At 47.3% G+C, this 12666-nt stretch overlaps 1 protein-coding gene across 4 annotated transcripts in view; it reads left to right on the top strand.

Moving 5' to 3' along the window:
* The window catches only part of LOC119461392 (beta-1,4-N-acetylgalactosaminyltransferase bre-4-like), a 144599-nt gene that overhangs the window by 94835 nt on the left and 37098 nt on the right, over window positions 1-12666 (top strand). Inside the window, exon 1 of one of the 4 annotated variants that reach the window (XM_037722690.2) lies at window positions 376-658. The exons of 2 other annotated variants lie outside the window; for them this stretch is intronic. The gene's annotated coding sequence lies outside the window, so the exon portion shown is untranslated. Of the gene's footprint in view, window positions 1-375; window positions 659-11976; window positions 12207-12666 lie in introns of those variants that run through there. One more of the 4 variants, XM_037722691.2, reaches the window with a different exon arrangement.

Below are 12666 nucleotides of genomic sequence, written 5' to 3'. Positions count from 1 at the left end.
TTCGAGCCTGCCTGCTAAAAGGAAGTTATTTGCGCATTATTCGCCATCGGATCTCATATTTCAAAGTCAGACGTTTGGTGCGTATAGGATCGTCGTTCTGCTTTTGTGGGGGAGAAACAAAATGCGACTATTCTGTGCCGTCGCAGCGATCGCATGGCGCGCACGTGCGATCCCCCGGGGAAACTCGTCATATAACATCTGTCGCTGCTTTTAAGGCGGAACAGATAACTGTGGTCGTTAGGCGGAGCAAAGGTCTGACGTGGTTTTGATAAGCGGCGGAGCGCGGCAAGAGGTGGACGTTTGGAGGGGAAAGGTACTGATAACCGCCTCCTTCGGTTTTTATCTCAGCCCCTGCCGCGGCCCATTGTCAGTCACCTCCGGACGGCAGCGCCGGCCCGACGTGTGTCGCAGCTGGTGACTCGCCCGGTTGCCTTCGGAAAGGAAACTGCACGGGCGTTATATTGACGGTGCGTGTCGTGAATAACAGCCTGGCGATACGTGAACCTTTAAGGACATAGATACCACGGGAGACGTCCTGGAGCCCGGGCAGTGTGCTTTTTTTCTTTTTTTTTTTTATGGTGACAATATAACTGTGTGCGAGTGAGCTGGTGGTTGCGTCACGGGACGACCGTGCGCCGTCGGAGGTTTCCGTCGCCAGGTGCGTAAGGTTTTGCCGTGTTAAAAATCGGGAAGCGGTCAGCTAGTATTTGCACGCCGTGCTATTTCCCTTTTAGTAGTTACCTCTGTGGCGTTGGAGCATCTTCACCTGAGTTTTTCTTTGTCGTGGTTCTGTTCCAGCTTTTCGTGAATAACCCTTTTCTGCGTGGAAAAAACACGAACCTCTGGAAAAGGTGGGGGAAAAAAAACAGATGCACGGCGGGTGGGAATAAGGTCGGTTCGCTTAAATTTACACAGCACGCGGAAGGTGGGCTGCTTGTGAGAGACGCGTTGGTGTGGCTTCATCGGTTAAATGAACGTTCATGCTAAATTAGGCTGGAAATATTTGCTGTTATCCTGCTGTTCGCTGGCACGTTTTTGTTTTGTTTTTTTTTGCCCGCTCAGTATACAGTTGGAAACTTGTAAATCATTGGTCGCGAGCCCGCTCGGCTTATACTTTTCGTGTATTATACTTTGCACGTACTCAGCGAACGCAGCGCTTCACGATATATATATTCCCAATGTATATGTAAAGATGAAGATACAAGAATAATCGAGGCATGCTATGTGTAGTACATGTACTGTTGTAAATTAAAAAAAAAATCTGAGTCCTCGAGACGATAATGTGTACATGCAAAGTAAGTTACCGCTTTCGTTGCCTTTTCGTTCATCGATGCAGAGACGCATCCGCTCCGGCTTCAGACCCCGTTTCGGTCCGATTACAGCCGCCGGCAATTGTGGAAGTGCTCCGCCACCTGCAGTCTGTCCGTGCCTCTCCCTTTCACTCACTCTTTGTCTTTTCACTTTGTCTTTTCACGGTCTTTCAACGAAGCGTCACCAGGTACTTCGAAGCAAACTTTGCAACCTACTTACGAATCCACGTTGCGTTTGTATTAACACACTTGGAAGCCTGTTGGTGGTGCATAGCGTCGCTGAGCGAGCTGGGCGCATTAATTTGTGTGTGTGTGTGTGTGTGTGTGTGTGTGTGTGTGTGTGTGTGTGTGTGTGTGTGTGTGTGTGTGTGTGTGTGTGTGTGTGTGCAGTGGTTGTATGGCGGACTTCTTGCAGTGGTTATAGTACAGTCTTATGCGTACTACTTCGTTACGGTGGTTGCAAGCCTCTTAAGTCGACTCAAGCGTGACCTCAAATCTCTTTAGACGGACAAGGGGATCTTTCGAACAAACATTTTCAGTAACTCACTTGTATTCACTTTACTGTGGACCGAACATGAGTGGAGGTGTGTTTGTATCTAAAATCCATTAGTACGTGGATGGCTCGTGCTTAATAATGGATGAGGACCACAAAGGGTGAGGACTCTCCGTCTGTGGCGTTATCTTTGTTACTTGCATTGCCATTTTTCGTTTATTTAGTTATTCTATTATAAGTTATTTCTTTGTTGTATATCACAGAGAAATGAAGTAGCATGCAGAGGCACTCTACCTCAATCTCTTTACAACAACGCACCAATGTACAACAGAACTTGACAGTGCAGGAAAAGTTCTCGAAACTCTCTGCGTTGGGTTCTTTGTTGAATTATAGTGCAATGTATTCTTTCTTGACCGATTAACAATTAGACACGTATAGAAGCCGTCAAAATTGATGACGGCACGGCGAGCAAGCGCCGAAACATCTGGGCAGCAACGCCGCCTGTGTTTGGCCTTTGCGTCTTTTCTACCTAGCTTACCAAACCTTCTCTCACGATAACACTGGCCGTATTACGACTGCAGAAGTGATAATTACTAACACAAGCTTAGCTTAAATGGTTTTTAGCGTCCCTTTAATGTGTGCCAACAAGGCCATTCTGTGGCCCTCCTGTGATTGTTTATAGCACCTATGCGCGAACGGGCATATATATATTTTTGAAGAATAGAAGCACGTATGAAAAAATAACGTGACTTTACTGACGTTTCGGCCGTGAAACGAAGGCCGGCCCCACGGCCGAAACGTCAGCAAGGTCGCGTTCAAAAAATAGCTCACGGTGGGGCCGTTATTAAAGCTGGTAGTAGTAGTGATAGTAAAGTTGTGTGCGGATACGGAAAATTCCGACTTTAAGTGTCCTTCTGTCGATGTATGTGTGGATATATGGGCCATGGAAAAACCCACGTTGGGGCATTCAAAGGTAAAGAAAAAATCAGATGAGCTCCCATGTTACGGTGGGCGTCGTTGAGCGAAGTGCTTGTCGATGTGCCACGATGTAAGAAAGGCCTGCTCAGAGACAGTCTGGTGGAGCTGATGGTTTTTTTTTTTTTTTTTTTTTTTTTAGTGGTAACGACGTCAGCGAGATAAAACTGGGCAAAAAGGTTCTCTGTGAGCTTTTATCGCTACCTGGAAAGTCGTTGCACAAATCAGTTTTTTTTTTCTGTTTTTCTCCTCTTGCTTCATTGATAATCGAGGCATTGTTCTCGAATATGCCCAGTCTGCCTTTCATCACCATTTGATAGTTTGTTTCGTTTTCAGGTTTATTCTTAAGTTCTTAATTTGCTCTTGTTCTTAGCGGTTTAATTTAATCAGCCTACTTTGTTATCCGGTGTCTGTTATCGTGAAAAGTGCCCGTGCTGCTGGTTTGGGTAGTCGTGATTACAGTACTTAGTGGAGGGGAGCGTAGTCGGACATATGATTGAGAATAGCAAATTGTGTCGTAAATTGCCGCAATTTCTGCGGGAGCGGGATCGATGACCCGCTAAATGAGCCTTCGCCGACCCGGCTGCCACCTGTCACGAGTAGATATCGATCGGTTGGCTTGTGCGCTGCGATAGAAGAATATGTCTACGTATAGGGCAGAATGATTGCTTGAAACAATGCGCTTCCAAAGTGGCGGATCTTGGATCAGCCCTCGTTAGTGCCAAAGACAGTCGATAGTGCGTTGTTTCATGATCGTTGTTGGCTGGCTTATCTCTGTGATCTCCCCCCCCCCCCCCCCCTTTTTTTTCCCCCGATACCTCGTACGAGGACAAGTTCGTTTCATCGCAGCGTGATAAGAGCTCGGCCTTGCGTTTCGTAGTCGAGTGAAGCAGTGATAAGGGCATTGAAGAAAGGCATACGCCTATATACAAAGACGTAAAGGTAGGTTTTTAACATAGAGCGAAAAGAGGGACACTTACATAAGAATAATTCGGGGTCACATGTTCGAGTAGCGAAATCTCCGAATCGAGGACGAATGTTCTAGAAAAAAAAAACGAAAAAAAAAAAAACGCCGTCGAATGTCAAGTGCAATGCCAAATATTGTCTCATTTATTAACAAAGTTAAGTGTGAAAGTACTCTGGAATCTGGTTAAAAAAAGATGAAGGCTTATCTACATTATACGAAACATGTAATGTAACAGCTGGACTTCCGGTCAACTGACGAGTACCCCCATGTTACCGTTCACTTAGCAACTGGTACCTCTCGCAGCAGTTGCGGCTGTCATGCAGCAGAACCATGCTTACGCTTTTCTCCGTGTAGACTGCGGTGAGCGTTGTTACAGCGTATATTCTAACAGAAACGAATATTCGACTACTTCGAATTTAGAGGAGGGCCGAATCTTGTACGAATTTAAAACCAACCACTGTCGGTTGGTTTTCGAAATCTCGAATATTGGCACACCCCTAGTTAATAAGTTAAGCTTTACGATTTCATTACACGTCTGCATTAGCAAAACACATAATATTAATGCGTAAGCATTCTTTGGCGAGTACCCCTGCTCTGTCACGCGAAAAGTGTAATGCCTTGTATCTGCAGAAAAATGTGTAATTTGCCTAGATACTTAATCGTTATAATAGTGTAAATTTAGATGCTGGATAGCTTTATAAGCGATAACTATTTAAACAAAAGAGATTACCCATAGAGATACATAAGGCTCCATAGAAAATGCGCGGGGAAGTAGACGTGTGTCAACTGAAATTTGGGGGTGGGCCAAATTGAAATTTTGGAGTCGGCCAAGTTGAAATCTTTTGTTCTTACACTAGGCCTCCTTTCACTTTAACAAAGTGAAAGGGGGCCTATATATAGTGTAAGAACAAAATGTGGCTGATGACACCGCTCAGGGGTCCCCGCACCGGCTTCCAGTGACGTCATGCATTCCGACAGCATTTACACTGATCTAGTTAATTGTATATCGCTAAAGGGTGACTACGTTGCATTAAAAAGCTACCCAAGGCTAAACCTAATAGGTTTCGAAAGCGTTCTCTGCAGCACAAGGGCTACAATGCAATGCTTCGAAATTCGTGGCGAAATCGAAGTGAAAGTTGGACCTTCGTTTTCTCCGGTAGTGATCGACCTTTGGATCTCACATGAATAGATCTAGAGATTATAAGAACAATAGTTTATTAACCAGCTTCTCGAGTGGCATGGTATGTTATTTAGCGTTAAATAATCAATGGGAGGCGCTGTGTTACATAGCGTCCATTGCGCGTCACGGACGGGTTATGGAACGTAACGGAAACGATCGCCGTAATGAGTATGTAACTTCTGCAGTAAGCTGCGCGGAAGACGTCCGACAGGTATAGTTCAGTGCAGTATACTATAAGTTAGCCCGTACACATGGCACTCATTCGCTTGGTACCTGCACGGCTGGAATGAATGGACACGGTGCTCTGTAAACGTATGCACAAAGTGCGTCTTTTTCCCTTTTTATTTATCTCACTGTGACGAGGAGCATGCCTCGGGTAAGTGTATGGTATATATCCCTTCAACGCACTTCCTCTGTAGTTTCCCCGTTCCACCAAAGTATATAGCCGCGTGCCAGTTTCGCCCCATCTCCACTCTCTCGATGTCCATCACTTCTCTCGACGAAACTTTCTTCCGCCTCGCCGTTCGTGCACTTTCGTCCGGCCGATTTTCCTAACTGTCTAACGGCATCTTCCGGCGTTCTGGCCCGAAGCTGGCCGGGTTTTTATGGCCTCAGCATGGAAATCTTCTTTGTGTATATACGTGCGAGGAGGCGTACGGACGCTGCTCCTGCTCCGTGGAATGGTTATTTTACTTTTGTTTCTTTCTCTCTTTCTTTCTTTCGATGTTTGCGTTCATTTTTACAAGCTTTCCTTTAGCGGAGTAGGTCGCAATGCGCCCCCGACGAAAACGTGACTCGCTGCACTCGACGTCTACGGCTATACAGCGCGGCGTAGCAAACTCGGCGCTAACCGCGTCGCCAATTTCGCGCTGCGCGCGCGCGCGAGAGAGAGAGAGAGAGTGTGTGTGTGTGTGTGTGTGTGTGTGTGTGTGTGTGTGTGTGTGTGTGTGTGTGTGTGTGTGTGTGTGTGTGTGTGTGTGTGTGTGTGTGTGTGTGTGTGTGTGTGTGTGTGTGTGTGTGTGTGTGTTTACGGGCGTGCGCCGTAAGTCGAGGGGGGGGGGGGGGGGGGGAGGAAAGCAAGTGGCCATTAATGACTTGTGCCGTGTCTTCCAGGCTCACAACGCATACTCGTGTTGCTCGGGCGAAGACGAAGCGGGTCTCTCGAGTTTCCGAGCAACTTTCTCTTGTCTGCAGGAATGTTTTAGTAGTTTAATTAGTGTGTCACGACGCAGTAACTTGGCGTCGCTTGCGTTCATATATACCCTTCTTCGCTGTTTTGTATAGTTGTATGGCGTTTTAAGTAGTTAAACCCGTTATGGAAATTTACGGTGGCGTGGCTTGGTTTTTGTTATCTGTTTTATGTGCTCAGTTAGCGCCGTTGTAGATTTTACTTTTTTTATATTGATATTTTCTTCATGGGCAACAGAAAAAGCGGATTTATCATTGCTCCGTCATGTTCCGTCTTTCATTTGTACGCTACAGGAGTCGGACCTTGCGTTTGTCGGTCGTATTCTTGTATCTCTTATATTAATTTTTGCATTTACTTACCTAATTGTATATGTTTCCTTTTTTTTCCTCCAAAGGCTGTATGCAGCACGATTTCGCACTTTTCGAGGTCGGTTAATTATCGACCATAACTTTTCGAGGTGTTATACACCAAGTTACGTGACAGCTTGACAGGCGCGTCTTGTGCCACATGACAAATCGATAACAATGATAGTCCGGTGAGTGAAAAGCGGTCACCGTCAAAAAGTATACTGACGTAATCGTGGCCGTAATGCTTGGGCACTAGCACGGTGAGAAGCTGCGTTCGTGACGTCACGTGAGAGCTATACTCGTTACATGACTTGCCCACTTCCACTTCTTATTCTTGATTCAAGGAGACTGCGTTTCCATGACCTCCATGCATCCCGAAGGTGGTTGTATATCCTACGAGAAGGAATACGTTTACCTCCAGTTGAGGCAACGCCTTGAGTTGATGAATTTAGGTTCAGTAATGTGAAATTTAGTACATTGTAAAGGCTCACCATCGCGTCACTTATGTTCGTGTTGTGTTCATATCTGTTGCATTTATCAGCCATTCATTTTCGGTGGCACAGATGGCTTTGCAAAAAATGTGAGGACACTTAATCGCTTCTAATGAGTTGTGAATGCGAAAGCAATAATGTTCCATAAAGGTACCTGCTGTCCGAGCCCACAAGTAGCTCCAGCTTGCGGTGCCAACGCCGCATGCCACCGACGTCCTGCGCGATGAGAAACCGAGGAAGCAGCAGCGGCCACCAAAGCCGGCAGGCGCGCGCCCAGTGGAGGTGAGAGAGAGAGAAAGATATGGACCGCGCCGGCTTCCGAGAGCGAGGGTGACGTGGCGTCGGGGCCAATGGGAATTTGGGTGTCGTTTTGATGCTCTATAGACGACAGACGCAGGTTTCTTTGCTCATTGGGCCATTTGACGCCTTTGCATTAAAAATGTCACAGTTTCGCCCTAAGGGCGAAGCAATGAATGCGATAGCAACACAGCAATGTCATACGAAGTAAGGTGACCGGCTTTGGTAGCAACAACACGCAGAACTGTTGTCGACGCCATCGGCGTTTTGCCCGCGTTAGCTCAAAATGCGTGCGGCGTTGGTGACTGTTGCTGGAGCATCTCATATAAATAGGCACTTGGTGCCGCAGCTAAACGTCGCGTCCCTTCCTTCCCCCTCCCCCACGGCCTCTCGCGCGTTGAAGGTAAGGCGGAGAGGCCACAGCGTCTTACACCAGCTTCTTACACGGGCCGTAACGCGCTAGCACAAACGCGTTAGAAACGCGCTAGAAACGCGGCCTTTCGTTAATGTTAGGTATTTATTGCCATCGTGGTGCGTGTGTCCATGTCCGCTTCGTGGCGTAGTGGGCTAACGCCGCGCGCTCGGAAGCGAGGGGTCCCTGGTTCGATTCCGCGCTACGGACACAACTTCGGAATTTTTTTCTCATTTTTCTCAGACTGGTTACACACTACTACTACGACGACGGGGACGGAACGGGTGCCGCTATAAGGAGCTTCGCCCCTAAAAGTGCGATACAACGAGCTATCTATCTGTATGCGTCTTTGTGGCTGGCTTTCTGCCAGCTGAAGCCGATATATGAATGATGGCTGTAGGTAATGCCAGCTGATGCCGGTATAAAATAATAATTATAATAACGTAATATCATCATTTCCATTGCGATATAGGTGGGGGAGGCAAGGAGACAAAGCTATATGAAACAAGCTTGACTATCCCCTGCCTCCCCGAATAGAAAATACGAGAGGGCCTTTCGCGCCTTCCGTGCATCCGTTCTTTATATACGGCGCTCCTAACATACCGGCAAACGCGGCATAGCTAATTTGGTCCTCCGGACTCTCGGCGCTGTGTCGGCGCGTTGAAAGTCCGCCAAGTGCCACGGTTTGATACGCGGCGCGTCACGAAATCACGCTCTTATGCTCCGCGTATTTTGCTTGTATCCTGGTGACGGCGGGGCTAATTTTTGAAACGCGTCAACATTGCGCTGAGCCGACATGCGATGTTTCATTCATTCTTTGTCTCCCGTCTCCCGTACGTGTCACTTGTGATGAGTGTTATAATTACATCGCGGCTAATCTGTTCTGCCCTAGCTGGCGAACGGGAACTGGCAAAGTTCATGAACTCGGCAGTGCGTAATTAGCGTATACTTGTCTTGTAGTTAAGCTGTATACCTGCCGTTAGTCACCCCATTGTAGTTTTTTCATTCGCTCCGGCATCGTTCGCCTTTGCCGTCTTTTTGTCGCTGTCCTTGTTACATACTTTCTCACCACTTATTCCGCGAAATGTGCATCCGTCTAGTCGTATCCTCTAACTTGAATTCTTAGTGTGCCTACTGATGGAAACCAGTGGAGCGTATGTTTAGAATGCCTTGAGTGTATTTAGAAGAAACCGCGAGCGTGAAATTGCGCGTTTAGCAGCAGCTTTCGCGAACGACGCGGGCTCACTGGCGTTCCACGTGATTGGAACGTAAAGTAGCGACGACAGAGTCAACGCGATTCAGACGTGATTGTTTTGTCGGTATTGCATGGTTACGTCGTTTCGGCTCTTTGGGTCACTGCCGGCTTTGTTCTTTCAAAGCACCGACGGGTTCTGAATATATAACGTTTTGCATGCGTTTGGGACAGTCGTTTTCGTGAGAAGTTTCGCTTCATTGTCTTAACCCTCTCGTCCGCCAACCCACCCTTACATTATCCTGCCCTTCTAGAGGTTCTTTTTGTCCACAATCGCCCGCTTGAATCAAGTAGGGTTTAATCTCATGGGCGCATGGTACACTGTCAGGATACATCAAACGTGATCGCAACCCCTCCCCCTCTCTCTCCTATTAAAAAACGCAGGTTTTAGTTGAATATAGCCTGTTTTCTTCGGATAAATACGTACGTTCGAAGTCGAAGTGGTTTTCATGAGCATTAATTTTTACCTTTAACTAGCGCAAACTGGTTAGAACTTTCCCGTTCGGTTTTTGCTTGCCCACGGTATCACTCATGGGCATTATAATTAGAAGCAACATGGCAGTGTTTTGACAGCCAGCGACACCCGGTGGACGAAATTGCAAGCAAAGGGAGATAGCGGTGCAGTATTCGAGACTGCTAGCGCGCAACGCTAGCGCGCAACGTTAGATTCGTTTCTGCCAAAGAATTTACTTCTCACGAAGTCAAGGTAATGACTGTCTCCAAGTGTTGAGAACAGAACATTTTGACACGAAACGATTGTTGCTGGCCATTCAAAATTTAGTGTGGCGGACATTGTAATACGTGTGACAATCGCCAATAATATCATTGACTAGCAATCGTTGATTAGCATACTTCAATTATTTACCTTAGTGCGTATATTGCAAATGCGTGATTGGAGCCTGTCAGTACTCAAGCGCTACCCGATAAGCAGGAATCCTGAGACCATATAGCGTCAGTTTCTGGACGACAAAGCCCCGAACTTGCTGTGAACTGCTTAGCATTGTAAAATTTTTCCACAAAGCCTTCAGTGTAGTTCGAGCACCATTTCCGCGGACTGTTACAAGCGCAATGGTTATCGAAGGAGAGGCTGCTCGCCACCAAGAACAGCGGCGGAAAATTACGTTCATGGAAGATCCGTGGTTTATGTGAACAGCGCGCAAACGGGCGAGCTCAGGCATGACTTTCGCTGTTCGGATCACGAGAGCTGTGTCGTTGCTTTGGAGCCAAGTCTTCAGCAGTTCACCTCACATCTGCACAAAACATTCCGTAAATGCTGAGACGTCTCAACGAGTGTAAGAATGTTTTTTTCCTTCGAGGAGTGTGTATTGCGAGGTGCTTACACAGTAGCCACGTGCACAGCGAGAATTCTTGATAACGATCTCGGAACTGTGTAATTCGTGTCCATGTTGGAGCCCCATTCTATCTACAATGCGTTGCGTCGCAGTGTGATTCGACGACTGGTGTGGAAATAGTGATGTCTGGAGACTTTTTTTTAAGTACGTGGTAGACTCTTGGGGAAGATATAGAGTCGGATTGGATAATCAGTTGTATCACGGTTAGAACGTTTGCTTATAATCATCGGATGTTTGAGAGAGAGAAAAAACAGGGGGGGGGGGGGGGGTCTCTTTTCTCCCGCTTGCAATTCAGTCCTCTTAATAAACAGTTAACGTAATAGTCTCGCATCCCGTAATGCTACCTCGCGACATTCATTGAGCCTCAGTCTTCCCTCACCGGCATCAACTGTCTTACTGGAAACATCAAATGCCGTAGCAGACTGTATTCACTGTATCAGACCCACCATATAGTCACAGCTTCGCTTGCTTCCATCTTTACAGTAGTGCAAGAGCTCTGATTTTGTTTTCTTATAGGGCTGCACCACAACGCGCGAGCCGCTACTGATACGTGACCGCACTACTTTTAAGTGGGGTGCACCGACATCATCGGGGCCGCTATATTGTTCTACTGCAGGCACGGTGAAAAGTTGCGCGTTATCTGGATTCGCTTATCTCCAGTATATAGCTCAGTGGAAGCTTTGAATATAGAACAATGTGGTGTATGTGTGCCTCTATCTTCAACAGCGCCACTAAAGACAGGGACAAGGAAAATAACACTTGTAGGACATCTCCTGACTAGCATCCGAGTTTATATCACATGGAAACAGCAGCTTGTATACCCCATCCGCATCAATGGAGACGTGTACGCATCTGGTACGCATCTGAGCTGGTTGGTTCATGACTTAAGTAGAAACAGCGCAACATAACAGGACGTGAGAAAGGAACAGACATGTCTACCCCTCTCTCACGTCCTCTTATTTTTTCGCTGTTTTCGCTCACCTCACTTGAGACTGCAACCTGCGCCTTCGCACGCGCAGCCTGCAACTATAGAAATCAGACGCTAGAAACTTTAATCTGATGGCACAACTTCGGAACAAAAATTCACGTAGTGTGTTATCCACCTTCCAAAAAGGCCACTTCGCGATCCACTTTGCAATCCTATGGTGTGTGACCAAATGTGAATGATGTAGCATCTTATATGCGCGTCAGTCTCGACGGCCAGTGTAGAACGTTTGCCCGCAATGCATGGGTGCGAGCAGCCGACAGAACACCACTGATATCTCCCCTATATTTCTCGCGGCAATATTGGTCGCAGCGTGTCATCATTGTTGCAGAACAGCGCTATATCAGCCGTGTACACACCTGCTCCCTTGCTCAAAGTTCAATATTGTACATGTACACATATGTCCCGGAAAGAGAAGGTATCTACTTCAGATAAGGATATGATTCCGTCCTGTTTCCTATTTTCCCAATTCCTTCGGTGCGGGTTTCGCTTGCACCCGCATGAAGCGTTAATCACGTTCCTCGAAAGTGACTACCGCATAACACGGGTGCTTCCTGTTCAACAGACCCTTGTCAGCTCGTCAGTGCGCTCTCTCATTGGCTTTCGCTGCGGTCACGTGCCACTGTGTAGATTACAATGTCAAAGCGATGACCACGTACACCGCGCCGTAGCATCGCGCGCGTTCTAGCAATCCTATAGTAAAGCTGCACGTGCCCGTGAGCGCACAGCTGTAGTAAACCGTGCGCATCGGTGTCCTCGTGCGCGATACAAAGTGTTACACTGGGCGCCGACATGTTGCCTTCAACAAGAAGGCCAACATTCGGGAGCTGTCATCCGCCTTGAAACGGTATTGAGTGTATTTTCGTCTGTGCGAGGCCGCAGTTTACTTCGGGCTCTCGAGTAGTATAGAAGAGGCGACGAAATGATCCAACGGCGTCTTTCGAAGGCTGCGAATGGTAAGTTATATCCGACAGCTCTCGCCTGGCAAAGTCCCTTGCGAAGCAGCCTGCACGAAGCATTTTGCCCGTGGCTAAAAGGCCACGTGCGGGTAAAATGCTTCGTGCAGGCTTCACGCAACAGCTTCATGCAACTGAGTTAACTTATAAATGCATGTCCACATAGTAAGTTGTCGAGGGACCAAGGATTGACATTTGCGCTAAACGTTTTAACTTTATCGCTCAACAACTTACTCTGCGGCAACTTACCTGACTTGATCTATAGATGACGTCTGGCGTGAACGTGCCCAACACGCTCATTTCTTCGGCGCGTTTACGTCAGGCGTTATTTTGACCAAGCCAAGCATATATGCTTCAAATGAAAGGCGCATTTCTGAATCAGGGGGTTGCTGTCTGCCGGACGAAGCCTCGCAACTGTGAACGAATTCGCCCACGAATAGAATGCTTCGTCTGTACGGGT

The sequence above is a fragment of the Dermacentor silvarum genome, chromosome 8 (genome assembly GCF_013339745.2).
Source record: "Dermacentor silvarum isolate Dsil-2018 chromosome 8, BIME_Dsil_1.4, whole genome shotgun sequence".
Lineage (NCBI taxonomy): Eukaryota > Metazoa > Arthropoda > Arachnida > Ixodida > Ixodidae > Dermacentor > Dermacentor silvarum.
Note: the sequence above shows the minus strand (reverse complement) of the source record. Positions and strands in the feature narration are given on the sequence as shown.